The 24,730-nt window shown below is 41.1% G+C and overlaps 1 long non-coding RNA gene across 2 annotated transcripts in view; it reads right to left on the reverse strand.

Annotated features, from left to right (window-relative positions):
• Window positions 1–24,730, reverse strand: part of LOC309867184 — a 283,984-nt gene that overhangs the window by 74,386 nt on the left and 184,868 nt on the right. The window lies entirely within an intron of this gene.

Here is a 24,730-nt window from a genome sequence, read left to right on the forward strand (position 1 = left end):
CGGTAGCATGGCTTATTTTAACGGAAGACAGATATGCCTGACCTGGCTTTTATGACAGACGTCAAATATATCGAAGTGTGTTGTGAGGCAGATCGCCTTATTGGCAAAGAAATGAAAGACCACCAGGAAGATGGATGGGAAGTTTTCCTCAAGAGGTTTCCTGTCTCTTGCACAGGTATGACAGTGAACCTCAAGAAGGCCAACTGGCAGGCCCGAGGGGAGACGTCAGCGAGACTGAACCTGCTCCTGCCTGTGAGACTTGGGAACAAGAGTCCTTGCCCCCCTGGACTGATGTCGGGACAGTGAGGAGCGGGTGGGGGAGGGTGGACACCACAGTGATGTGAGGGAGGTCCCCCCGAGAGCAAGCCCCTCCTTGCATGCGATACCCCAGACTTGCTCAAGAAAATCTGGTTCTCCGGTCTTCCCTCTTGAGTTCAGCTCAACAAAGATTTCTGGAGAGCCTAATATCCGGGCATTAGAGATTCATGCTAAAAACCACACTTTCCCATAAGACCTCCCCCCCTTTGTTCTTCTGGGTCCTTCTACCTGGGGGAGGAACAGGATCTGAGGGTCACTTATTAGCTGCTGGATGGTCAGAGTGGGGGAAGGTGACTCACTTCTGGGAGCCTTGTTTTCCTCATCTGGAAAACAAGCCTCAGACTTTAGAGGATTGAACAGGACAGCATCTCTCTGCTTGCCCCAAGGACTAGATCTATAAACGATAAAGGGGAAATGATGGCCACTCCCCTATGTACTTTTGACCCATAAAGACTGCTTTTTGGCTAATTTATGTCACCTGCCACTAAATTAACTGCTGTCAGATCACAAGCTTCCTATATGCCTAAGCCCCGAGCTCCCCTAATCAAAATATGGTTATCAGAAAACTGTGTCCTTTGGCACAGATGAATGACAAAAAAGGCTACCTCTCCTCCAGCTGGGTGTATCCAGTGCCAGGTGCTGGCCTCGGCCGGTGGAAGCTGGATCTCGCTTCACACAGTGCCGGGCACAACGTGCGTACTGGGTAAGGATGTTAACCCAATTTATTATAGCCGTTGCTGTGCCAAGAAGGGCAGTCTTCTACTTGCAAAGAGCCACATGAGTCATTGGCAAGATGTCATGGATACATTGTTAAAATGTAAAAGAAGTCACCGCTACAGTATCCTTGCCTCCCCCCCCCCCAAGATGTATTTGTGTATTTTAGAGACAGAAAGAGAGTGGGAGTAGGACAGTCAGACCAGGAGGGAAAGAGAATCTTAAGCAGACTTGCATTTAGCAGAGAGCCCAATGTGGGGTTCAATACCACGCTTCATCTCACAACCCTGAGATCAGATCATGACCTGAGCTGAAACCAAAAGTCTGATGCTTAACCCATTGCACCACCCAGGTGCCTCTCCTCTTCTCCTCTTAAAATATTTCTTTCTCAGAGTCCATTGTAGATAAAGAATATAGTATTTCATTCCTTCTGGGTTTACTGGACCTAAACCATTACAGGTGGTTGTGTGTGTGTGTGTGTGTGTGTGTGTGTGTGTGTGTGTGTGTGTTTAACCATGAACTATGGGGTATCCACAGTAGTATGGATTAAAGAAAGGCAAGGAGAAATAGTAACACAAATTATTAAGGAAGGAGATGTATGTCTTTGCCCACCATTGGGTAAGGGGGACGGAATAGAGACATTGAGAACGATTTGTTGTGATATCGAGTGTTTGTTGGTTTCACTGCTTTTCTTGTTGCTAATTCTACAAAGACAGTTTGGATGCTAAAAGTGAAATCCATAATAGATGGAGGAACTGCACAGTCTTCTGCTTTGCATTTTTAAAAAGATTTCATTTATTTATTTATTGGTCAGAAAGAGAGAGAGAGAGAGAAAGAGAGAACATGTGCACAAGCAGGGGGGGCGGCAGGCAGAGGGAGAAGCAGGCTCCCTGTGGAAGCCCGACTAGGGACTTGATCCCAGGACCCTGGGATCAGGACCTGAGCCCATGACAGACACTTCACTGACGGAGTCACCCAGGTATTCCCTTCTGTCTTGCATTTTTATTTTGTCCCATTTTGTAGTGATACCAGGAAGAACCATCTTAAGCAAGTAGAACTTGCTCATTTCCTATGTTTTCCTCTTAATCCCTTGGGCCTTTGACCACGACTGCCTACAAAGTGGAGATGCTGTCAGAAGGGGAAGTAGGACAGGGACCGTTTTCATGGGTGTCGTCCTCCAAGCCAACTGTCAAGAGTGTTCCACCCTTTCTCTATGGAGCAGAAAATGCAAGACTCCCTAGAAAGAAAAAGCAGGATCCAGTTCCCCGTTAAAGACAGGAACAAGCTAAAAACTGAACTGAATGAGGCACTGGTCTGTCGGTGAGGCGCTTGCCTTCAGTGAGGTAGCAAGGGCAGATCTGGGGCTTCTCAGGAGGGACGGGGGTCGCTGTCAATGTCTATCTCCGAGGCGGGCTTGAAGCATCAAAGGAGAAATGGATGCTTTTCAGTTTGAATCTAGAAACGTGGCATCTGTCACGGAAAAGCAAATGGCTTTTCAGCTACGAGAGGATTCTACCAACTCATATACTTCTCTTGCCTTTATTCGGATACCCTCCCCCACTCTTTTGATTTCTCTCTGAATCTGTATTAAATTCGTGATGTGCTCTTAAGGGAGAGAGGTCTAATCGAGATGTAAGACGCTATGAATTAAAAAAAAGGGGGGGGTAGGAATTCACCATTGCTTCATTGCCCTCAACAGCAGCTCATCTCAAACGCTTGTCCCCCTTTCAGTGAAATAGATACCCTTCTCCACCAGGACGTTCCAAGTCTCAGAGGCCTTTATTAACTTGATCTTTGGGAATAGTGTTTTAATTTTTTCCATAATCATCATGCAAATTGATCATGATAGTCTCTGGGAAGGAAAAGGAGGAAACCAATGGCCTCATTAACTCTAAGCCTGGGAGAGCGCATGCTCCTGGGGGTTGCTGTCCTTACACACACAGAGGTGTAGGCTTTCTTTGTGTGTGACTTGGTCCAGTCCCCAGTGCGAGCTGTGGCTTGCTCCCTGTCTAGCTTGTTTAAATTGCCTCATGCCTTTGACTCCCTCACAAAACAATGGGAAATAACTTGGAAGGCCCCAATCTTGTGAAAGAAACGTTTGTGTCCTGTGAGATTCCAACCACAGTTTCTAACTCTCTGACAACAGGATCAAATCATTGATACGCCATGCACGTGCTCTATTCAGGCCTTACCTTAAAGACATTGGGGTCTCATGTTGCTAAACTTTGTGCAATACATTGAGTCAGCGCTAAGATGTGTGGCTCCGAGGCGTAATTCTGCATGTTGTTCTGCTGAACGAGGAGGGCTTTTTAAAAAATGTGTTTTAATTTTAATTTAAAAGGGAGAGTGGCAGAGACAAATAGATCTGTCCAAAATATACTTAGTAATAGATTTTTGAGTTGGGTTATTAATTTCATGTAAGCGGTTCCTCTTTTTGTTTTTATAAAGTGTAAAATTCGGGAGAAGCAGAATTAAATGTAATACACTTTTATTGATGGCCCCGCCGGGTGCCAAGCAAGGTGTCCAATGGTTTCAAACACTGCCTCATTTATCCTCATCTGACAGACGAGGACAGGGCTGTGGCAAAAGGTGAAAGGGTTTGTTGAGCTGGCAAGTCGCAGAGTCATTTCCAGATCTGCCTCATCCTTGAAAAGGATTGGATGCAACTGTTTGGAAATTTACTTCTTCGGAGCTAGAGAAGAAGAGGTAGACTCTTTCCTCAATGGATCGTGTCCTGCCAGTGAGTAGTAAGGAAGTTGCTATAATTCTTGGAGCCATGGGGTACCAGATATTTGCAGATGAGGACCTGCCCTTCTTGGGTGACCAGCCTTTTGCCTTGTGCACACGAGTGCCTTCCATCGGTTAGTTGTATCTGGGGCTGAAAAGTCTGTCTCTTCCTCCCTGGGGGAAGAATGTCCGCTTCTAGTGAAGTACAGATGGGGCAGGTGCTCGTGAAGTCGGGGGCAGGGAGGAATGAGCATTCTGCTGGCTGGATTAGTTGACGGGTGCTAGTTAGAGTGCCTGAGTTAGAGCCACACGACCCGTGGGAAAATCCCTTTGTCTCAGCTGTAATCCCTCCAGGTGGCAGGTTCTTTAAAGTCGATTTGACCTCTCTTGAGACATTTGATAACAAACAGGCATTGACACCTACTCTCTGTAAGCTATTGGGTGAGCAGACAGTGAAATCTACCTTCAATCCCCATTTGTTGAGTTTCCAGGATATCCTAGAAACGGTGCAAGGTACTTCAGATGCAAATATAAAAGGGTCTAATAACCTTGTAGGGAAGGTCAAACTGTGAACAAATGCATGCAGTTTTAGAAGGATGGTCCACAGCAGAAGAGCACAAAGGAGCGACTGGAGGAATGCTTTAGCGAGCTGGTGACGTTATTTAGCTGGGTCTTGAAGTTGTTAGAAAGACTTCTTTGGGTTGAAAAATTGGGGGAAATGTGTTCTCTTTTGAAAAATTGGGGGAAGTGTGTTCTCTTTTGAAAGAGTTTCGTGTTTACCTTGACAAAGAGTATGTCACCGCCTTGGAAAGATTACCCCATGAACGTGGCTGTAATTGGTCGAGAGAGGTGGTGGATAATGGAGGAGAGCTGTCCTTACCACTAATTTATCTGGTGGGATGGTCTTTTTGCAAGCTATGCTGGGAAGAATGCTGGTTCCTCGAGATGTTAATTAGTATTGTCTGTGAAAACAATACCAATTAAAATAAATAAATGCATTTTCATTAGATATAGGGAACAGTGGGTTAGGCTGTTGGATGGGGTTCTTCCTTACAGGACTTCTCAGAGCCTTTACTCAGTTACTCTGCATTATAAATTTCTAAGAGCCTGCCTTAAACCTATCTGTCTTTTCCTATTCACGGTGCTTTCAGGGTTCCCTGGGTCTCATAGTGGAAAATACTTTTTTAAGGTAGGGACAGCTATTTCTATTTCAAAAAGAAGCTTTGGGGCACCTGGGAGGAAGAAAGCCAGTTGTGACAGGCTGGACACAAGCTGACCTGTAACTGAGCTGTTAAAATCTTCTGGGCTAAAGAAAATAAGGGTCAGAATTATGGCACTGAAGATGTAAAGAAGGAAATGGAATGGCAAGATAACTGGCAGGGAGAATAGGTACTCTGGACCATATGAGGGTGAATGAAAAAGAAAAATTGTGCGTGACTCCCCGGGGTCTAGTTGGGAAGTTTGGCGAAGAATAGAAATTTTGAGTAGAAGATGAAAAAATTAATTTGGGATATGATAGAATTGTGGTGTCTATAAGACCTACAGATAGAGTTGGTCAACACATCCACGGTTGGAGATACTACTCTGTAGCTCAAGATATGCATGAGTATAATTTTATCTTTCTATGATGCTTCAGATAACCCTTGACTACTTAACGGAGTCTTAGGCGTCAGTAGAGTGCCCGTTAAGTGTTTCTTGACCATACATGTATAGCAATGCATGTTGTAGAGAGCTATGTTGAATAGAAAGCTGAATAGAAACCATTAACTATATATAACACCTGCCTTGTCCAGGAATAGTGCACAGGGAAAAGCAAGCAAACAACAACAACAACAACAACAAATATATATATATAAAATAAACGAGTAAAGAAAGAGAAAGACACAACCCTTGCTCAAGGAGCTCATTATCTTAAGCCTACAGAAGATACACAAGTGTTCAGATTACCTGTGTTAGGATTCTGGACTTAGCACTTGCTGTATGACCTTGGGCAAGTTAGGTCACTTTGGATTGGTTTTTCTCATTTGTAAAGTCATATTTATAGAATCTTAGTATCTTCCTCGTTCAGGAGTTGTAAGGATTAGCCAAGGTAAAACAGAAATTGATTTGCTGTATTTTGAATGTATAAAATAAATTTCTTTAGGAAATAATGTATGCATTGTGATCTATTTAATAAATTTTACTATTGCTTTATTTGATTTCCAGTTGATGCCAAATAATAACTTGTCTATTTGAATTGCAAAAATCAAGCTGGTTTGAATTAAAGAAGTGTGAAAAATACTTGGGTTGGCAAAATATGTAACACTTTCATCAATTAAAACTAGGTAAAATGTGTTAAAAATAATGGAAAGTCCACATTTTAATTGAACTGGCTTTTTCATGAGTCTATATTTTTATGAAGCTTAATGAAACAAAAATTGAAATGGTGCCCATTATGAAATCCGTGTTAATTGTTTTTATTTCCATAAAGTTCACATGATTACAAAAAGTTTTCCAGTTATGCCAACTAGAAATGTACAGTACCTGCCTTTCATTTTCTCTGGCTTTATTTTTGGTAATAGAGACCAATATTCATTTTGGCAAACAGAGCATTAGCTAAATTGAAAACTTCCTTTAAGCACACTAGAAACTTTTGACATAAGATTGCCAGAATTGCCGGGTATTTTTGTCAGTCTGACAAAACTTTCTTTGTTCTTCCTCGCTTCATCAAGAGCAAGACTGTTTCTCCACTTACTATTACTCCAATACGATCGTAATCTTAAATATCTTTGCGCTAGAAGGCACTGCAATATTAATTAAAAATATAGTCTAATTATTTACCCTCGTTGGTTCCTACAAACCTCCACAGTATAATCAGAGGACTCCCTTAAGGGTTTTCACGGTATTTGGGAGTGAAATAGGAAGGTTTATGACTGACACTGGCTCACGAGTGTAATTACATATAACCTACAATTCACCTATAGGTCAAGTGTAACTTCTCAGGGCCATGTCCAAAGACAGGTGATAATGTTGACTGACCACTGTTGGGCAGCGTATGCAAAGGAGCAGAACTTTGATTTTACTTCCAGGCATCTTGGAGAACATTCCAGGGGTTTCTGGAGACAAAGGGAAAGCAGAGGGTGGCCAGATAGGTCATTTTAGACAATTCTTGGGACAAAACTCTGTAAACGACACCTGAGGACGGCTCAGCAGGCTGATTGTATTCTGTGACAATCTCTCCCTACTTCTGGCCTAAGTGCTAGCCTAGAGATGCAGAGAAATATTTTCTAGCTGTGAAAGGTGGGGTGCGGGAGCCCTTGTGTGCCTGGGACTGAATCATCAGGGCAGAATGCCTTCTGGAAGCATCGCAGAGAAATGTTTCTAGGCCCAGCAGGGTGTTCAGATCTGTGTGTAATACCTTTTATCCTTGGGTTTTCCTGGAGTTTAAAAAAATATTTTATTTATTTATTAGAGAGGGGGGGGGAGAGAGAGCGCATGAGCTGAGGGGAAGGCAGAAGGAGAAATGGGCTCCCCGCTGAGCAGAGAGCCCGATGTAGGGCTTGATCCCAGGACCCTGAGATCATGACGTGAGCTGAAGGCAGATGTTTCACTGACTGAGTCAACAAGGTCTCCTTATCTGGCATTTTTAAAAATAAGGACAAAGTTTCTTTCAGAAGGGGACTCAAAGCGTTCATTGGTCTCCACAAATATGTCTCAGAAAGAGTAGTAGCAACAAAATTGACCTCATGGCGTAAATGTCCAAATGTCATCCCACCCCCACCCTTCAAAATTCGAATGGGTGTCTAGGTGCCCTACACAAGTCGAACCGTCAGACTGGCTGGTCTGAGGAGGAGGTGAACAGCGAGAGCAACTGCATAAAGTAGTAAAAGACTTGGGGCAATGAAAAATGGTAGTAAAAATAAAATAATATTTGATTCTAGACATTGAAACTCCTTACAACTCAGGCTATATTCATTGAGAGACCAAGTCAGAAGACAAGAAGAAAAATATAGTTTAGGCTAAGCCTGGAAGCCTCTGAGGATCTTGAATATTCTTTTAAAATGTGGAAAGCAAATGGTGTGGTTTAATCTGTGCACAGCAACTCAGTAAGGAAGGTCTCTGTTCCTGGGGAGTCTGAGGCGGGGGCAAGTATCTGCTGTGACCTTCCTGATTCAAATTCCCCCTGAAATTTTGCTCAAGGAAAGGTAAGGATGTTGAGCAGAAACACTCTTGGCTTCATAATTCAACAGGTGTTAGCAGTCAGGAAGGGAAGGCAAGACATTAAATGTAAATGTGTGGAAGATGTTCGACGATGCCTCCCGTGGGGTGATCTGTGAATAGGAAAATGGATAAAGCGCCCAGGGATTGTGGTGTTTGGGTTTATGCCTGTGGAAAAATGACAAATAGAATCCTTGCCAGATGGAGATTCGGACTCACAGAAACATGAGAGGTCATGTGAGATATGAAGTCAAACAGAAAGAGTTAGATATACACTCAAAAGGTTTTATTTTATAATGTGTTAAGCTGATATTGGGGGATTGGTCTGGAAGTTGGTAGAATCTGCCAGAAAGAATCTTAGAACACACCACATCTGTTTCAGTAGATAAGCTGTCCATCTATCCACTCACTCAACAATCATTAGGGAGCTCCTACTATGTGTTGGACACTGGGATAAGTAAAAGCACCGTATTCCTGACCTTGCTGGGCTGACAGATGATGTGTCCATGGAGGGATGGCCCTTGCTGTCCCATTGGGAATATGGGCAAAGGGGAGACCGATATGAGGTGTGGGATGGAGAAATGGGCATGCCCTTGTAGGCTGGGGCAGTATTTTTTCTTGAATAGTAAGAGAAACAAGGAGTCATGGAAGGGTTTTAAGGAATGATATGATCAGATTAGCTTCCAGGGGTTTTCTCCCAACCTCCAAACAGCATTCTCCAGATGCCCATTTCTCCCTACTGCCCATGGCCATGGGTTTTCAAACAACCTCAGGAAATGGATGAGTGCACAAGGACAATTGGCAACAAGAAAATGGAGTGATAGGAATGGTTGAAGTTTCTTTTCTTTAGTTTGGACCCTCATGACCTCACAACTGGACCACATAGTCATTCCCCTTGATTGTCCTGGGTCTTATGCTTTCCTCTGCTTCCAGACGAGTCTTCTTGAACAATTGCTCATATGTCCAGGTCTGGAAGGCTTCATCAGCTCTCGAGTGCGATAGCTACAGACCTCCTTAAACAGAGTAACAAGGCCCTCTGTTGAATGGTGCCTGTCAGTCTTCCCTGTCCTGTGACCCATAGTGTTTGCACAGTGGAGCTTCCCAAACTGGTTCCACAGAATACCCAGTTCAGTGAGATGTTAACCAGGGCTCTGTAGGGAAATGGGGAGGGGGCGGTCCACTAGTCAAATAAATTGGTAAAACAAATCCAGCATTATAATGCCATCCTCTCCTTGAAAGTCACAATGGAATTAACCTCACTCAAGGCTCTGAGAAGTCCTGCAAAATTTCATTTAACTTGGCATTTCCCAAGCACAGTTAACATCAAATCCCTTTCTGTGCGTAACAGCCATGATCACCATGATAAAAAGCTTGGGTGACACAACTCTGGGTGAGCTTCTCACTTTTGCCTGGTTGGTCTATTTAACCCCAAACATACCTTTTGAATTTCTCCTGGTATGGCTTTCTTTATGCTCTTTCTCCTTTTGCAGAACTCCTCATTTTCTTCTCCCTCTAAGCATATCCAACTCAAATGTCACCTCCTTCGTGAAGCCCTCTGTGATAATCCCAGCTCAGACTGCTCTTTTTCTCACTTTTAAAGCATTTTTAAGCTGGACCATGTGGTATTTATTTACTGCTTCGAATTGTTCCCTTTTATGCTCACAACGTTACTCTTTCCATCCTTGCAGTCACAAAAATTAGATTAGAATTCTCTCAAAAGGATTTGTGGTCTGCTTTTTACATTGAAAGGCGAAATTATAAAGAACACAGGCATTGGAATAAAGCAATCATGTCAGTCACATTTCAACTAACCGACTGCATGATGGTGGGCAACCTACCCAGACTCTGTAAGTCTCAGTTTTCTCATCTGTAAAATAGGAATAATAAACTTGGTCCTCATTGGAGGTGCTGTGAAGATTGAATGAGAGCAGGTAGGATATCTGACATATTGTAAACAACCGATACGTGTCAGCTGCTATTACCACACCCAGTGTCGCCATCATAATTTACTACAGCAAAAACAGTTCTCCCTTTGTTTATTATGGTGACTGCACCTGTCCAATGTTCCAGGCTGTCAACATTTCTGAATCTTCTGATATTTGGCATCCAAAGAGGCTTATTGAGTGTACCCTTTGCCTAGCAAGGAAACGTCTTCCTCCTGGAGATGGAAGCCTTGTGGCTCTAACGGCCAGGCTCCCTGGATTTTCTGGTCCACCCGGATTTTAATAGTAAATCCCATCAGCAAACAAGGAATTAGTCCAATGTATCCTATTTCTGCTTCAATGCAAATATGGTGCATTGTGTGAAGAGGTGTTTGGTGCTTGCTTGGGGCTGACTTGCTGGCCTGGTCTACACACCAGGACATCAGATCACCTGCGGCTACCAATCAGAGGCTGGGTAGAATCAGTGGTTCATTTGCTTTAGGTGAAGTTTCTCTTGAATCTTGATGTGTGATTGTCTATGATGTGATAATTCAGCAAAATGACACGTCGAGGGACCTTTTGTGGTTTTCCGTAGTAAATACATGTGAATTAAGAACAAGGAATAATATGTATATGCATATATATTTTTCATTCACTAGTGTTTATTGAGCACCTACTATGTGCTGTGCACGGTTACGGGCCGCTGTGCTATATAAAGGTAACAAGAGCCAAGCATCTTTATCATAATGGAACTCAAATCTCTCTGAGAAGGCAGAAAACAAGTCAACAAATGCATCTCTAATACCCCGAGTGGTGCTATGTGCTGTAAGAAAATCCCAGTAGGAAGCAGGGACAGATCACTGGGGAGGTGGGGGAAGCCCTCTGTGTCAAGATGAAATTCAAGGGCTGCCTAGGTGGCTCCGCTGGTTGAGTGACCTACTGTGGGTTTTGGCTCAGGTCATGATCCTAGGGTCCTGGGATTAAGCCCTGCATCAGGCTCTGCACTGATGGGGCATCTGCTTCTCCCTCCCCTCTGCTCCTTCCCCTACTCTGCTCTCTCTCAAATATATATATACATATATGTATATGTATATATATACACTCACATATATGTATATATAATATAAATATACACAAATATATAATTTAATATATTTAATATTAAATATTAAACATTAAAATATTAATAAATATCTAATATTAATAAGATATTTAATATTTAATAATACAAATATATAATTTATAATAATTATTAATTATATTATATTTAAATATATATTTTATATAGAGAGAGTTTGAAAAAAAGATGAAATTCAGGCAGAGTTATGAAGAAAATGTGAGAAGTCCACAGGCGGAGCAACTCTGACAAGGAAAAGGCAAGAGAAGTAAAGCCAAGATAAAGGGGGTGAAACCCCTCCTCCACGTTGGCATGTACAGCACAGTCCACCCAGGCGTGGTGATCAAGACAGGAATTCTGGAGTCCAGCACACCCGGCTTTGAATCCCGATATTACCACTGACTCTTACACGACCCAGGGCCCATTACTTAGCCTTTCCAAGCCTTGTAGTGTTGCTGGGTGAAAGGAGACGCAGTGCCCCATTGAAAACCTTTCTTGCCCCGTGCAGGGCGTAGAGTGGATGCTCAGTAAGTGATCAGCGTAGGAAGAGATACGGAGAGGCCAGCGCTGCGGATGGCACGGCTAGATGGAGATAGAGATGGAGATACTCTCTGAAGGAGTTCAACTTGAAGCCCCTGGCAGGGTTCACGGAAGGAGCAGTCGCATCTCAGCCAGCGTGCCTGAATAGGATCTGCTGTAACTCTACACAGCCCAGAGCCGACATGCCCGCGGGTAATGTAATGAAAGGTGTTTTCCTCCCTTCGGGACAGGTGCTCAACTGATACAATTTAGAGTCTCAAATTCCAGCGCTTAATTGTTTGCTCTACATACAACTTAGCCCAGCTCAGAACACCTGTGGACTAAGTTCTTTTGATGCACCCAAGCCTGTCTTTTATTAAGCTCTTTGCAAGCAGTCAAAATAAGCCCAAACGTCCATGTGTCGCTTAGTATGCACGTGGACATAAAGAAAAGCAGCCGTGAGGACGGCCCGGCCAGCGCTGGGAATAGCAAGTGAATCCCAGGGCTCGGGGAAAATATGGTTCTGTGATTAATATAACCAGAGTTAGATCTAAAATAAAATGAAATATCTTATCTATCTATAGAAACTTGCCTACACACACATAAAATTCCCTCTTAGTTGTACTCGAGGTTTAGCCATGTTGAATCGATAAAGAATGATTTAGAACGGATGGTTTTTAGCAGCTGGGTGCGCTTTCCAGTCTTCCATAAAGAAGTTAAAATTAATTTTAATATGTTGATGGTGCTTATTGATGATAATATTCATAATAAATATCCATCGGAAAAATTCTCTGGCACATCTCTGTGACAGCAGGTCAGGAATGTTAATGACAATCACAACTACAAAACGCAATTCAGTCAATTACTTTAATTAAATCTAAAACTACTTTATGTCCTCTCATTTATATAGTAAACTGATCGTGGGGAAAAGGGCATCATCTTTATCTCCGAGTCCAAAGCTGTGGTCTCAGATTGCGTTTTAACATTTGTAGCTCTTCTATCTTGGTGGAACATTTGAGGTAATTATGGGTCTTACAAGTAATGCTGCGTCTTCTCTCATGGAAAAAGAGGTGGAGATCTCCTTTTGAATGCAGTTTTACAGAATGAGCTCTTTCCCTTCACAGACGCTAATCTTGTATTTACAGACTAGGTTATATTGGCGAGAGCCAACATTCCAGGGTAAATGGTAGAAACGTCTACATTTCAGTGAATCCTTTTTAATTATATTGTTGGGGATCAGAAGAAAAGGAACACAGCTGTCTGAAGTTCTCACTGCCACACAGGTTCAAGGGCTTATAACTCCTTCAGTCGTTATATCCAAACTAAATGCTTTTTTATCAAAATGAATTGTGGTGTCATACAAAACTTTGTGTTCCTTACGCATTTATGTGAATGCATAACTGAGAAAATAGAAGGGTGAGCATTAAAAAAAAAAAGTCAATCAATTAATTAACAATTCATTCAGTCTTTCAACAAGCAGCTCTTTAGTGCCTACTGTGTACCCGGGAATGTTGTGAGCACCCAGATCATCCAAATACAGCTGTGAGGCTCATAGAGAAAATCCTGTCCCTCCCCTCAAGGTGTTTCCATTTCAGTTGGAAAGAAACAAGAGCACAAACGAGTGAAGTGAATACCGAAAAGTGACAAAGACTAGGAAAAAAGGAAAAAAAAAAAAAAAAGGCAGGATGGTGGAAGTGCCACCAATGTCTTCAGGCTTGCTTAGCACTGTCCTGGTTTTAGCATAGACAGTCCAACATCCTGGGAGGCCCCCTTGTTCCAGGCAGACTGGGATTACTGGTCACCCTCAGCATGGGACAGAGAAGGACTAGCAGGGAGTTTCTTTGGATGGGTGGTCAGGGAGGGCCTTTCTGAGTTGGTTCATGTGAGGTAAGACAAGAATGAGGCAAAACTGTTGTCTTCACAAATCGGGAGAACCATCAGGATGAGAATCATCCCCTCCAGATGATCCAGCTGGGGATTGTTTGCTTGGAGAACACGGGGGAACATGCCAGGAGTATTTTCTCTGGGCCAGACAATGTAAAAATTTTATCTTATTTAATTTACAAACCAAGTATAGGCATTACTCCTCCATTTAACAAGTAGGACATAAAGCGATTACTATTGTCTAAAGTCTTGAGGTTCACAAGGAGAGAGTGGGGATAAAATCTTGCTCAGCCTGAGTGCAAAGATCACACCAAGCAGAATGAAGAAGGAATCTGAACTACTTTTTGGAGGAAGATTCCCTTCCTGCTTGTAGAGGAGATGAAAACAGATACTTTATGTCATGGAGCCCAGGATTTTGCTGTACTTTCCATTAAACCTCTGCTAAGCAGGATTAGCTTGGACCTTATTCTTTATCTACTCTAGACCTGGCAGCTTTTGGGTTAAGCCAGGTCTAAAGGCTGGAATACCTCTTAAAGAACTCAGGATGTGAAGGAAAACATGAAGGGGTAGAAAGATGAGACTTGGAGTTTCTACAAATCACAAATAGGGTGAGAAGCAAAGACACAATTTTTGTTAACATTACTGTGGTCCTATTTATATCTGGGCACATGTTGCCTATGGACCAATGGGAGGCCTATATCTTTGTCATTATTTAGTTTCTGGCATGTATGTATTCCTCAAGTCTTTACAGAGCAGACTATGTGTATTACATCTTTGGATTTTCCATTGCAACTGACATGGATATTTGCATGTGATATGGAATCCATAGATATTTGCTGAAATGCAAATATTTGGGGGATTAGCATTTGTATCCTCATAAATTTCATATTATAATTTTAAGTAATTTTCTACAAGAGGATTTCTGGTGACTCACATCTAGGTTTGGTTCACAACTGTTTTGGACTTCAAAAGGAACAACATCCTTTGCCATAGCTACATTTTGACTCAACCCATGTCATGATTACACACTTTGAAGATACAAAATTATTTAGATTAAAAATAAAAATATGTGAGAAATCAATTTTGAAAAGGAAGAGTGAGGACATAAAAAAATTCACTCCTCCATAAAAGCAGTAAGAATATTGGCAACAGTCACTAAAAGCAACTCTTTCAGAACTCTGGAAATTAACCAAAGGTTTGTAGTAATCTGAAGAGTGTTTATTCCAAAATCATGGTAAGGACGGTGAATGTTGTGGTATTTTAACTTGGCCTCACTCCATTCCACTCTTCCCTGTTCTGTAGTAGTCTGGAAAACCAACAGGTTCATAAGTATGGTAGCTATGAAAACAAGTAACCTAGTAGCCACTGAAAGAGGAATATGGTTTTGAAACTCCTCAAAGTCTCCTTTCCCAGAGAAATGTCACTATTTGACTTGTCTCACAGTTTGTCTTTATTTGACTTGACTCAAATCTCATTTGTACAAACAGCCTTTTCTCTAGGGTGTTTGTTAATAACTATCAGTGGCATTGTTTAACACGGCAGGTCTCTGAGTCGCTGATAGCAGTTGGAGCAGTTGGATCTTCATCAAGAGATGAAGCAAAATATTAAAAAAAGAAAACTGGGTAATGAGATGTCCATAGAGGGTTTTGAAAAGCTCCACATATTCTTGAAAATCTAGAAGTCCACATGTAAGTGCAGGCCTGAGTACATGTCCATGAAAGACCCCCAAAAGCTCCAGTTTCTTACCTCTGGTGACCTTGAGTCTATGTGTGAGAAGGAAATGAAGGCTAAGGTAGAGTTCCAGCTATGTGGCTGAGCAATGTAAGTACCTCTTCCCCTTTTCAGAGCTCCTTGGCAAAGGCTGGGAGACTTATTGATTGCAATAACTTAAGGAAATCTAATCATGAGCTGACCACTTATAGACACTTCAGGGACTGCACATGACACAGAATATATACTTCAAAAAATTATTTTAAGAAAGTCACTAAGCAAACAAGCAGCAACAACAATAAAAACTTCAACAGCAATAAACTCTAGGTAGAGGGAGGGGAAGAAATCGTATTTCCAGAGTAACACATCATATTTTTTTCCCCTAAACTGTCCAGCTTTCTAAAGAAATAGGAGAGTATGACTTACACCTGGTGGGGGAGGGGGGAGGGAGGCAGTGGGTGGCAATCAGGGAAAGAAGCTATTCCTGAAGTGGACCAAATGTTGGACTTAGTAGACAAAGACTTTAAGAGAACTAAAGGAAAGTATATCTAAATAATTAAAGGAAAATATGAGATGATGTTTTACCAAGTAGAGAATATTAATAAAGAGATAGAAACTATTAGGGACATCTTGTGGCTTAGGTTGGTAATCTTCCGACTCTTGGTTGTGGCTCAGGTCATGATCTCTGGGTTGTGAAATTGAACTCCATGTTGGGCTCCATGCTTAACAGGAACTTGGCCTGTGATTTTCTCTCTCCCTCTTTCTGCCTCTCCCCCCATCATGCACACACACACATGCACACACACACGTACACTCTCAAATAAACAAATCTTAAAAAAGAGAGAGAAACTATAAAAAAGAACCCAATGGGAATTCTAGAGTTGAAAAGTACAAAAATTGAAATGAAGAATTTGCTAGAGTAAGTTAGGATGTTGATTTTAATACCCAGAGCAACCACTAAGAAAACAACAAAAAACAACAAAAAAAATTAGTAAAACAAACAGCCAGGACATTAAAACAGTATCCTATCAAAGTAACACATAAAAAAGACAGTTATGGATGAATGGTGAAACAAAAAAGACATGAGATATGTAGAGAACACATAACAAAATGGCAGCTATAAATCCTACTTTACCAGGGATTAACTAATGTAATTGGATTAACCACTTCAATTAAAAGCAGAGATTGGCAAAATAGGTAAAAAACAAAACAAAACTATCATCCAACTATATCCTGTCTACAGAAGACACACTTGGAGCAAAGGCACAAATAAGTTGAAAGTAAAAGGATAAGGAAAGGTATAGCAAGGAAGCAGCAAATCAAAAGAGAGGTGGGGTGACCATACTAATTCAGATGAAATGGACTTTAAGATAAAAACTATTACCAGATGTAAAGAATGACATTTTATGAAAATAAAAGTATCAGCCCATCAGGAATACTTAATTATGATAATCACATTACTCCTCCAACACCGAGTCCCAAATTATATTAAACAAAAACATGGCAGAATTGAAGGGTAGAATAGACAATTTAACAACCATCATTGGAAATTAAACTATTTCTATTTGAAGATGACTGATCTTGTTTATAGAAAGTCCCAAGGAATCCACTAAGAAGATATTAGAGCTAGTAGGTGAATTTTGCAAAACATAAGGACAATCAATTGTTTCTATGCACTAGTAATGAGTATTTTGAAAATTAAATTAAGGAAACAATTCCATTCTTTTTTTTTTTTTAAAGATTTTATTTATTTATCTGATAGAGAGAAAGATCACAAGTAGGCAGAGAGGCTGGTGGGTAGGGGAGGTGGGGAAGGAGGCTCCCTGCTGAGCAGAGAGCCCTATGTGGAGCTCCATCCCAGGACCATGAGATCATGACCTGGGTTGAAAGCAGAGGCTTAACCCACTGAGCTACCCAGGTGCCCCAACAATTCCATTCTTAATAGCATAAAAAAGAATGAAATTTATTTAGGAATAAAATTTAACAAAAGGTGTACAAGACTCAGAATCTAAAGACTATCAAATCTCACTGAAAGAAATGAAGGAAGAACTAAATAATTGGAAAGACATGCCATGTTCATGGATTGGAAGACAATAAATATTGTTCAAACAGTGACACTTCCCCAGATGGCCTACAGATTCAACCAATCCCAATCAGAATCCCAGCTGCCTCTTTTTTTTTTTAATTAATTTCCAAGCTTATCCTAAAATTTAAGCAGAAATGCAAGGGACTCAAAAGAGCCAAATGATCTTTAAAAAGAACAAAGTTGGAGTGCTCACATTTCACAATTTGAAACTTAGTGAGTGTAAAATACATTGATTAAGACTGTGATTCTGAAAAAAAATAAAAATAAAAAAAAAAAAATAAAAAAAGACTGTGATTCTGATATAATGATAGATCAATGGAATAGAATTGAAAATTCAGAAATAAATCCTAAGATGTATAGTCAACTGATTTTTGGCAAGGCTACCAAGACAGTTCAATGGAGCAAAGAAGAATCTTCTCAAAAAAATGGTCCTAGAAAAACTGGAAATACATATTCAAGAATGAAGTTGGATCCCTCCCCCACACTATATCAAAAAATTAACTCAAGATGGATCATGGACCTAAAAATTGATGGTTTCCTGGATATGACACCAAAATCCAGAAACCAAAACAAAAGGAAAATACAGGTAAATTAGACTTTCTTAAAATTAAAAAACAAAAAACAAAAAACTTTTATGTTTCAAAAGTCACCATCAAGAAAGTGAAAACACAACCTGCAGAATGGGAAAAAATATTTTCAAATCAAATATAAGGGACTTATATCCAGAATATACAAAGTATTTGTACAACTGAATAATAGAAAGACTAAGAATCCAATTAAAAAGGAGCAGAGGGTTTGAAAGGGCATTTCTCTAAAGAAAATAAATAGCCAATAAGCCCATGAAAAGAGGGTCAATATCATTAGTCTTTAGTAAAATACAAATCAAAACTACAATGAGATTTCACTTCCTACACATTAGTATAGCTATAATACAAAAAAGCAGACAATACCAAGTATTGATAAGGATGTCAAATTAGAATCCTCATACATTGTTTGTAGACTAATGAAATGGTACATGCCTTTTGGGAAACAATTTGGCAGTTTCTCAAAATGTTAAATATAGAGTTACCATAAGACCCAGCATGCTTACATGTATACCCAGGAGAATGGAAAACCTATCCACATGAAAACTTCAGGAATATTCTTAGCAACATTAATCATAATAGCCAAAAAGTGAAAGGAACCCAGATGTCCATCCATGGACGACTGGATAAACAAAATGTGGTCTATCCATAAAATGGAATATTACCACAAAAGGAATAAAGTGTAAATACATGTTGCACCACAGATGAAAATGATCTATGAAAGGAAAGAAGCCAGACACAAAACATACCATATTGTATGATTCCATTTATATAAAATATCCATACTGGGAAATGCATAAAGGTGGAAATTAGATTCGTGGTTGACAGAGGTGGGGAGCATGGGAGACAGGGAGTGATGAAATTGTTCTAAGCATGGAGCCTGATGCAGGGCTCGATCCCAGGACCCTGAGATCATGACCTGAGCCAAAACAGAGAGTCGGATGTTTAACTGACAGAACCACCCAGGCGCCCCTAAAAGGGTACATTTTATGGTATACGAATTATATCTCAGTATTACAAAATACTAATATGCTTTATGAAAGTAACTTCTGTAGAAAAAAAAAATCAATGTCTTATTAGGTAAATTTCTGTAAGATAAAATAACTGTGATGGATTCAGAATCGTCCTGCAGTATCCAATTTTCTCCTGGTTCGCAAGCCACTTAACTGGGCTATGTTTCCCAGCTGCCCTTGCAAGTAGGTACAACCATTTGGCTAACTTCTGGCCTATAGTCTGAGAATGAATGTTTTGTGAAACTGCTCTGTGGTGTCCTTAAAAGGAAGTTGCTGGCCCTTGACTTCATCCTTCCCATTTCAGGCAGGCTGAAGTGCGGACATGGGAGTGGTATGCCATCTTTAAATGGCTGTCAAGAGCAACACCTTAGGGCGTGATGGAAAAGAAAATGGAAGGAAGCTGGGTTGCTGGGCCATCTTGAGGACCAGAACTTTCTGGAATCACTCTGCTGCAGAACAGAAATAAATTCTACCACATGCTGGCCTTCGTTATTCTAGACACTTCCAGAGTGGTCAAACTGATTTTCTAATTTATATAATAACTCCTTGGGCTGAGAGCATGGTGATTTCTGTTAAAGACTTTCTTTCTGTGGATCTATGCCAAAATGGTTTCAAATGGACAACTCTGGGGGCCGCCTGGGTGTCTCAGTTGGTTAAGCAACTGGCTTCAGCTCAGGTCATGATCCTGGAGTCCCGGGATCGAGTCTCACACCGGGCTCCCGGCTCCATGGGGAGTCTGCTTCTCCCTCTGACCTTCTCCCCTCTCATACTCTATCTCACTCTCAAATAAATAAATAAAAGCTTAAAAAAAATCAAAAACACAAAAAAACCCAAATGAACAACTCTGAGGTACAAGGATAAACAAGGCACAGTCCTTTTCCTCTGAGAGTTCAAAGTATGATGGAAGAATTTGTGCATGGATAGCTAGTGGAAAATGCAAGGGTTATAAAAGCAGAGATTCAAATAGAGTTTTGTGGAACTATGTATGAAATTGTGACTGGGGGCCCTTGGGGCCCTCAGCCAGTTAAAATGACTGACTCTTGATTTTGGTTCATTATCTTAGTCTTGAGATCAAGCCCTGCGTGAGGTTCCAAGCTCAGCAGGGAGTCTGCTTGAAATTCTTTCTCCCTCTGTTGTCAGTTCTCCCCACCCCACCCACTGTGCACACCTGTGTGTGCGTGCACTCTCTCTCTAAAAAGAAAGAAAGAAAAAAGAAAGAAAGAAAGAAAGAAAGAAACCATGACTGGAGGAAGCTCGAGAGAATGAGCGGGCATGAATTGGAAAACCCATCAGCAAGTGGATGAAGGTAATACAGATTTTTTCATATTTCATTTCATATTCTTTTATATAATGTGGTTTTGTACCTGGATAATGGGAGTTGTTACTCTTTTCAAGACCTTTTTATTTTGAAAGCCTTTTTGAGATACAGAAGCATTCAAAGATAGTATAGAGAATTCCTCTACACCCTTTACCCAGCTTGCCCTAATGTTAACCCTATACATAATCTTAATACTGATACCAACCCTAATTCAAAGACAGTAACTAAGGCATGTGTGTGTGTGTATGAAATAAAGTATGATACCAGTAGCTAAACTCCAAACTTCATCAGATTACACCAGTTTTCCCTGTAATATACACATTTCTTTCTGTTCTAGGATCCAATCCAGGATCCATTGGATCCAATCCAGGATCCAGTCCAGGATCACATTTGGTCTTTAACTTGAAATTCTCCATAGCCTGATTCAGACAACAGGTTATTCACGCAGTATCTGTCCAGTCCATACAAAACCAAAAAGACTGGGAGGGAACCAAAAAACCAAAAAAGAGGCTCAGCTCAGTCATTCATGAAACCCTAGGCCTGTCAAGTGGATGGCTGTGGGGCTCCAACATGAAAGCATTCTGAACATTATAAACATACTCTCCTTCTGCGAGATCATTTATTCATTCATCAATCATTCCGAAAACCTTTCCTGAGTGCCTGCCATATCTTCGACACTGCGTTAGGCCCAGAAGACAGAGGACCCACGACTCCCACCCATCTCTGGCCGGAGCTTCTAGTCCTGTAAGGACTAGAACTAGTATTTGAGTTTTTATTGAATGCCTACCATGGGTCCCAGGCTATTGATCATTAACTTTGCAGGAGAGTGTCCTGTCTGAATAGTCCACTTTGGGTCTGAAAGAGTTAATACGTGGTAAACCCTTGGGCAGGGCCTGGGGAGTCTCTCCCTTGGGGAAGGCAGCAGCTGCCTTAGGGCTCTGGTCCTTATTTTCTTTCCCTCTCTGTTTATGTCTCTGTTTTCTGTAAAGTCTCCTAAGCTGCCGGAGTATCTACCACGTTCTCTGACAATGCTATAAATTTCATTAAGAAGATGAAGCCTTATGGGGCAATTAACTCCGAAAGTGGTACAAAGCAAGAGCAAGGAGATACTGGCCTGTAGTACTTAGCACTTAGCTCTGAAAGTCAGATAAGCCCTATCAAGCCGGGGTTGTGTTTAATGTTTGCTGCCACTTCCATACCACAGCTACAACCTAGCGGTCACCGTGTTAACACTCCCCAATATCTATTACAATTAGTTTTTGATTAAGAGGCCTTACATGGCTTTCGAAGCCTTTTATGTTGTGTCAAATGGCCGGTGATGGAGTGACATGCGCAGACACCTCCCAGTAACAAAGCATCTTGTAAAAGGTTTCAAGTGAACTATTTTATCATCCTAATGGAAACCAGATGACTCTAACTACCCCCCTACCCCCCTAATTTCAACTATTTACTGAAGAGTCCTTGTTTTGAATTACTTAAAAGATTTATTCTTAAATGCCTACCTCACACGTTAAGAATCGCCCTTTGGAATTTGGGAAACGCTTTCAAAGGTGACTGGGGCGATTTTCACAGAGAGTCTATTTTATTTTATTTTATGTTTCCTTTTGATTTTTAAAGGAGGAAATACCTCTGTCTTTTTCTAGTAGTTAATTGTTATTTTAATTATTGTGTGGGAGGCCTCTTTCTGTGGAGCTATGCCTTCTCTGCTGGGGGTGGGGCGGGTTTAGGCAATAATCTTAGTTTATTTTTTAAGAGAGAGGTCACTGGTATTTCGTCAGGAATTAAAAAACAACTTTGTTTAGTTATGTAAGATTTAATTCTGCACGGGCTCAAAATACATGTTATTTTTATAAAGGTTTAGGAGATCAAAGAAAGTAGAATTATTTAAAAAACTTTTGTGAACTATAAATATACTTGTAAATTTAGTGAAAACAATACGTAAATAGGACATAACAAGTAAACGTGAAACATATCAGCGTTTTCCATGACTGTCTTTCTTACGGTGTTTGTGGTGTTGGCCATGTACTTCCCTTTGAACCTCAGTTTTGTCATCTATGATCTGGGGTTGGATTAGATGCACCCTGAGTTTTCACTCACCTCTAGAAGTCATTGGTTCTGTGATATCCGATGTGCCGGTGTCTTTTAGCTCCTGGAGCACAAAGGCCTTATCATGGGGAGGCATTGTGTTCAAACCCTGTTGACCACTGTGTACACTTCAGTGTGGATATCCAACTCATCGAGACTCAGATTTTCCCGCATATAAAATAAGGACAGTGCTCTCCCCTTCACTTAACTTGTAATTATAATTTGGTTACAATTAAAAAGTAAAATCAGCGATAGATGGTCCCGTAAATGGTAGCCTCTCAATAATTTCTATTTTCCTTTTTTGCTTTCCTATTCAGTCTTGTTGAGTATTGTCTAGTCCAGTTTGAAAGAACGAAATTACCATGATGTTGGTCACGTACATCATGCTATTAAAACCATTTAGTGAGCACTTGCTAAGTGCTGGGTGTCCTATTCATCATGAAAATCCTGAGATTCGAGACAGAATCCTTGCTCATGTGCAGATTGGGCCGTAGACAATAGATTGAGAATTGTTTATTTATTTATTTATAAAGATTATTTATTTTAGAGAGAGAACGCACACACAAATGGGCAAGCATATGCGAGCAGGGGCAGGGAGGGGCCAAAGGGAGAGAGAGCAGACTTCCTGCTGAGTGCAGAGCCCTATGCTGTGGGGCTCAGTTCTAGGACCTTGAGATCATGACCTGAACCAAAACCAAGAGCTGGATGCTTCACTGACTGAGCCCCCCAGGCGCCCCAATGGAGAATTTGAGTAGAGTCAGGCAGAGATGTGTGGAGGAGAGTCAACTGTCCAGTCCACATTCCAGATGGGGCTTTATCATTCATAAGGTGACTTTTTTCCTATGTGGTCCCATACATCCTTGCAGATCGTCTTCTCAACCACCCGTTGGGCCAAGCAGTGCTGAAGCCATCAGCTCCCATTTCACAGATGAGGAAGCAGAGGAACTGAACTTTTGGATCTTTTATGACTGTGATTAATAAGATGGACCAGATCCTTCAAAGTAAATCTCATTACCATCGGTGTCATAGCAGTAAACACATGCAAAGGTTTAGACCAAGAAAGAAAGTTATCATAGGTTCATTGATCAATATTTTATGTATCAGGGTCTTTTTTCTAAGTGTTATTGCTCTGGGGTCCTTTTATCACATTCCTCTCTACATTCATTCCACACGGACGCACTGCTTTCCGAACACAGGGCTAGGTGGTGGAGGTTCCAAGACTGAACTTGGCAGCCCCTGTCTTCCTCAAAGAGTTCACGGCCCAGTGGGGACATGTGTCCAACCAAGGGTACCCATGACTGTAGTGCAGAGGTGGGTGCTTTAGGGAACATGGCAGAGAGGCACCCTGGTCAGCAGAGAGGGGTTAGTTGAGGTGTTCTGGAAGAGGGGGCACTTGAACTTGGCTAAATTTTATGAATTTTATGGGACAAATAAAGAATGGCCTGTGTCAAAAGTGAGGGGGATGTGAATACGGCTTTAGGTTCAGAGAGGGTAGGGGAGATGAGAAACCATGACTTACAGGGTCAACTGTCGATGGGGAGGAGAAACCATGGTGGGCCCAGGGCTGTGGGGAGAGAGGAACCAGACCGTGACGCCATTAACCCAACGCCTGTCTTTCCACCACATATCCAGAAACAAGATCCCACGTAGCCTCTGTCCTTTATATGAAAATCTAACTCACATTTAACTAGTAAACATCCCCTGTACCTTATTTTCTTTCCACTTCTCAAACCCGTCTCATTTGCTGCTTTTGGCAAGTCTGGTTTTAGAGTCAACCTTAGCAGTTGGTTAGAGGCTGTTATTAGTATAACCAACCTTAAATAATTTGATTTTCAGGTTGGGTACGTCACAATGTCTCCTGTGGGCTTAATAGCCAAACTACACATTTATTTAAAAATTGGTTTCTTCACATTATATTTGAAAGTAGTGCTACTCACTCATCTGTAAACCATTAGGCCACATATATGAAAGTATCTCATTTGACTTTTATTCGGAGTTCTGAGAATAAGGTTTAGGTCCTTACAGATATTCCAATTTTCTATTAAGTCTATTGTCTTATTTTATTAGTTTTCTTTAAAAAATATTTTTATAGAGGACAATGTGTTTGAGGGAGAAGAGAGACTATAATAAATTTTAAAGGAACACTCAGACCCTCTTTCTCTTCCATTTCAGGGATTTTTCTTTATGTATTTTAAATGTAGATAAGGGATTTAAACTGGGCTGGCATGGTCTGCAGTCAATAGGAATTGTTTAGCCTGAGGAGGGTTTCAGTGAGTTGTCAATATTTAAAAGTACAGAAGTCTAGAAATTTCTAGAAATCTGGCTTCCTTAAAAAGTTAAAAAAAAAATATGGGGTGCCTGGGTGGCTCAGTTGGTTAAGCATCCGACTCTTGGTTTTGGCTCCGATTGTGATCTCAGGGTCATGAGATTGAGTCCCACCTCAGGCTCCGTGCTCAGCACAGAGACTGCTTAAAACTCTCTCTCCCCCTCACTCTCCCTCTGCCCCTCCCTGTGCGTGCGCTCTCTCTCTAACAAA

The sequence above is a fragment of the Mustela nivalis genome (assembly GCF_964662115.1).
Source record: "Mustela nivalis genome assembly, chromosome: 6".
NCBI lineage: Eukaryota > Metazoa > Chordata > Mammalia > Carnivora > Mustelidae > Mustela > Mustela nivalis.